The 5,000-nt window shown below is 38.3% G+C and overlaps 1 protein-coding gene across 1 annotated transcript in view; it reads left to right on the top strand.

The window, feature by feature from the left end:
- The window catches only part of LOC138980290 (tetratricopeptide repeat protein 38-like), a 203,106-nt gene that overhangs the window by 101,447 nt on the left and 96,659 nt on the right, over nucleotides 1–5,000 (top strand). The gene's annotated exons all lie outside the window — the stretch shown is intronic.

Raw genomic sequence — 5,000 nt, 5'->3', positions numbered from 1 at the left:
GTGCATTTTCGTAGCGATCAGCGAAAACACCCGAATTCAATTATGACAACGAAGTCTGCGCATTCTCATATTTGCACATCTTCACTGCTAGGGACATTTTGACACATCGTTGTGCGACACTGAAGGCAGAACACGCAGACCGCCTTAATTTTCTTTAGAAAAACATGATGCAGTCATGAGACCAAGTGAAAGTGGAGGAGGGGGAATGGTGGCAAGTTTTGACTAAATGTTTTAACATAGAGGGGGAATCGAGACGAGGGTGTGGTGTATATGGGTGCGTCTCAGAATCTCGTCCTCTGTTTGTGACATTATCACCAAAAGTAAAATCTTCCCAGAAAACTTTGATAATACTATTTACACACTTCTCAGGGTGTACCTTTTCAGTTTAAACAAGAAAAAATATAACATTGCCTTTAGTTTGCCATATGTTGAGCATTATTTGGACCATGTGTGCAAAATCACCCGTGTAACATGGAAAAAATAAAAGACAAAAAAACTGCATTTATAAGGCTGAAAACGACTTTTATTCAGTTATTATTGTTGAATCACAAGCCATTATAGAGTTCAATATGAAATGACTACATGCAAACAACAAAATAATGTTTTTTTCAATGTTCCATGCATTCGTCAAAATTTCAATACAAAAATGAAAATTAATTAATGATATCCTGATCAGAACATGTTGATACATGGCATTCATTCAGTCTTATTGACATTTAACCTTCACAATAGCATATATACAAAGATTTGTTGCTCTAAGACAAAATGTTAGAAAGTTATCCCAAAAGAATGCAAAATGGTCACCGATGTAACATGGAAACATCACTTTTGTAACAAAGAAACGGTTATGCTTTTTCCCACAAACTTTACTAAATGAAGCTGATTTTGCAACCAGATTCTTCTTAGGTAAAATGCCAAACACTAAAACAGGAACAGAAAGAAAAAAAGCTGGACAAAATCAAGAAAACTTTGCCCCAAAAAAGAGAAACATTAATGAAAAGTTCATCACCGACGTAACTCGGAAACGAACAACCAGACATGTATTATAAGGTTTGACATGAAGAATGCAAATGTTCAAAAGTGGTTCATTCAATTGTTAAGACAATAAACCAAAGGCATTGGTTACATATAGAACAGTTGCCACTTGCAGTTAATTAATTTATTTTAAAAGAAATAATGCCCCCTGGCATTGAAGGTGGGGTCACGAATCATGGTTGCATCAGATGCAGGGACTAAGGAAATATCATCGATCCCTGGAAAGCAATAGTAGTTCCCCTCCGGTTTCCTTCGAAGGAACGGTACCACCAGTTCATCAGGTCGAATCTCTTGCACCTGAAACATGCAAGTACCAGCGATTTCAACCAAAGATTGATGCAATATGTGTACTAGTTTCACTAACATGAATTTGTTTAATGTCTATCAAGATTTTGATGCATCCACATTCACTGGCTAAAAACAAAATAAAGTAATTATTTTGTTCAGACTTACCATTCCATTGAACATACAACTTTTACAATTAAAGAAAACATTGACACTTACCGTTCCTTTAAATGGATTTCGGAAATTTAATTTTGATCATAATTTTTTACATTTTTAATTTTCAGAGCTTGTTTTTAATCCAAATATAACATATTTATATGTTTTTGGAATCAGGAAATGATGTAAAATAAGATGAACGTAAATGTGGATCGTTTTATATAAAAAAAAATGTATTACAATTTTCAGATTTTTAATGGCCAAAGTCATTAATTAATTTTTAAGCCACCAAGCTGAAATGCAATACCGAAGTCCGGCCTTCGTCGAAGATTGCTTTACAAAAATTTCAATCAATTTAATTGAAAAATGAGGGTGTGACAGTGCCGCCTCAACTTTTACAAAAAGCCGGATATGACGTCATCAAAAGTATTTATCGAAAAAATGAAAAAACATCCGGGGATATCATACCCAGGAACTCTCATGTCAAATTTCATAAAGATCGGCCCAGTAGTTTAGTCTGAATCGCTCTACACACACACACGCACAGACAGACAGACACACACACACACACACATACACCACGACCCTCGTTTCGATTCCCCCTCTATGTTAAAACATTTAGTCAAGTTTTGACTAGGTGAAATCGAAAGAAAAACTATTATTAACAAATGTTTAGCCTAATTTTTCACTTCATAGAATATCATAGCAGCAAAAACTCACCTTTTCTCAAGAACCTGGGGTGTTGATCACTGTCGTAACAAAATCACAGACTTCGGAAACATTCTCGAAATCTTTCTTCGCTGCTGGAAGCTGAACTATTTCTCTCTGTAACTGCGCATGCGTAGTCACCCGCACCTCTAAGTCACTACGCGCAAAATAGTTCTAATCTTTCTTCAAAACTCTGAACATTATTTGCAAAACCGTTCACCATCGTAACTGAATTTTGAAGAAGCATGTCATATTGCGCAACTTTCAACTTAGTTTGCAGATGCAATTTTGAGAAAATAATACTTAAATAACATTTAGCTTAGCGATGTTCTATGCCCTTTCATGTCTAGATCGTGTTGAAGATGAATATGCAAATTCTAAAGTTCAAATTTAGGACTTGTTGCTGTTGCACGCGTGCGGAAACCTATGTTACGACAGTGATGGCAAACTTTCAAGCGATTAATTTCGTTTAAAAAAACAATTCTGTGGACAAAATAACATTTCAACTGTCAAGTACACTTAAACCAAACACACATAACAAGAATAGCAGTCCTTGGACATTCTAAACGATTCTTGTAGTGAGGTGCAAAACTAGTTGATGGTTCATGTCACAGATCAGACCTCCATTTTTCACGCATCCAATCATTTCTTTCGCAAAACAATCTTCATAATAATCATGCAAAATACTCAATTTTGTTTGTACTATTTCTTTATTCATTTTACTTCTCAAAAATACCAATATCATGATTTAAAATTCAGTATGTTTCAATTGTGGGCTAATTTGATTATGGCACACACAAAAGGATCAGTTTCTGAGACGCACCCATGTATGTGTGTGTGTATGTGTGTGTGGGGGGGTGTGTGTGTGTGCCTATGTATGTGTGTGCGTTTGTGTGTCTGTGTGTGTGTCTGTTTGTCTGTGTGTGTCTGTGTCTGTGTGTGTGTGTGTGTGTAGAGCGATTCAGAGTAAACTACTGGACCGATCTTTATGAAATGTTACATGAGAGTTCCTGGGTATGATATCCCCAGATGGTTTTTTTCTCATTTTTTCGATAAATGTCTGATGACGTCATATCCGGCATTTTGTAAAAGTTGAGGCGGCACTGTCACACCCTCATTTTTCAATCAAATTGATTGAAATTTTGGCCAAGCAATTTTCGACGAAGGCCGGACTTTGGTATTGCATTTCAGCTTGGAGGCTTAAAAATTAATTAATGACTTTGGTCATTAAAAATCTGAAAATTGTAATTAAAATTATATTTTTATAAAACGATCCAAAATTACGTTTATCGTATTCTTCATCATTTTCTGATTCCAAAAACATATAGATATGATATGTTTGGATTAAAAACACGTTCAGAGAGTTAAAAAGAATAGAGATATAGAAAAGCGTGCTATCCTCCTCAGCGCAACCGCTACCGCGCTTTTCTGGATTGTTAATTTCACTGCCTTTGCCACGAGCGGTGGACAGACGATGCTACGAGTGTACGGTCTTGCGGAAAAAATACAATGCGTTCAGTTTCATTCTGTGAGTTCGACTGAGCTTGACTAAATGTTGTATTTTCGCCTTACGCGACTTGTTCTTTGCTGCCATAAGTGCAGGTGGATGAATACACATAAACACGCATTCACCAGTGTGTCTTCTACTTCTCCAGCGTTCCAGAATTTTTCTGGTTACGTGTGAGCTCGTTTGCCCATTTGGGTTCCCCACACTATACTCTGAGAGCATAGTCAGCTTCACTCTGCTTTCGTTGGGTATGCATGCTGGGTATTTTCGTGTTTCCATAGCCCACCGAACTCTGACATGGATTACAGGATCTTTTCCGTGCGCACTTGGTCTTGTGCTTGTGCTTGCGTGTACACACGAAGGGGGTTAAGTCACACATAAGTTGAACTGGGAGATCGGAAAAATCTCCACTCTTAACCCACCAGGCGGCAGCGACCGGGATTCGAACTCACGACCTTCCGATTAGGAGGCCGACGTCTTACCACCACGCCACTGCGCCCGTTTTGCAACATAACTGATACCAGTGTCAATCTACAAAATTATTTCCAGTGTGGGTCTGATCTAAAGTCGGGGTAACACCCGGGAACATGCCCCTAATGGTTTCACCGTGAGGGCGTAAAACATCATTATTACCATCACAGGTCTCTCTGTATGATATTCGGAGCAATTTCCTCGGGCACTTTTATTGTGCGGCGCCTGTGGCTGTGCTTTCAACCCAATGCTCTCGACAAGACTTCAGAGTTCTTTGTGACGAAGCCGAGTAACTGGCAACACCCAAAGCTGTCCAAAGGATTGAACTGTTCAGTCTTCTGCGTATTCGATACATTTGAAAGATCTATTGATAGAGAATTCAACCTGTGTTGAAAGAATTTAATTCAAAGTACCTCGGTTAATGGCGGTTTTTGTTTGCATGTTTCGTTTTGTGTGTGCTGAGAATAACAGCAAGGGGAAAGGATATTGGGACGAATCGCGTAGAGCACAGGTATATTATTATGGAACGCGAAAAGGGTCAAATGATCGTTCCATATATTATTGGCTCACGTAAGTGTAGCCTATGCGATGCTAACTTTTGTCTGTCTGTGCGTATGTATGTATGTGGTAGAAACTCTAACATTTGAAGACGTCACATTACATTGACGTCACATTATGACGTAAGAGGGTTTGACGTCACGCGAAGGAATTACTGAAAGTCTCGGTCATTGTTTTTTTGAGCGGGCCGAGACTAGTTGGCAGTCGTGTCCCTGTAAGTAGGCTACATGCAGACAGACAGATCTAGATATAGTGTCTCGCTTTCTTGCACAGTTTCACC

This window comes from Littorina saxatilis, linkage group LG11, assembly GCF_037325665.1.
Source record: "Littorina saxatilis isolate snail1 linkage group LG11, US_GU_Lsax_2.0, whole genome shotgun sequence".
NCBI lineage: Eukaryota > Metazoa > Mollusca > Gastropoda > Littorinimorpha > Littorinidae > Littorina > Littorina saxatilis.
The sequence above is the reverse complement of the archived record's forward strand: the minus strand, read 5'-3'. Positions and strand labels throughout refer to the sequence as shown.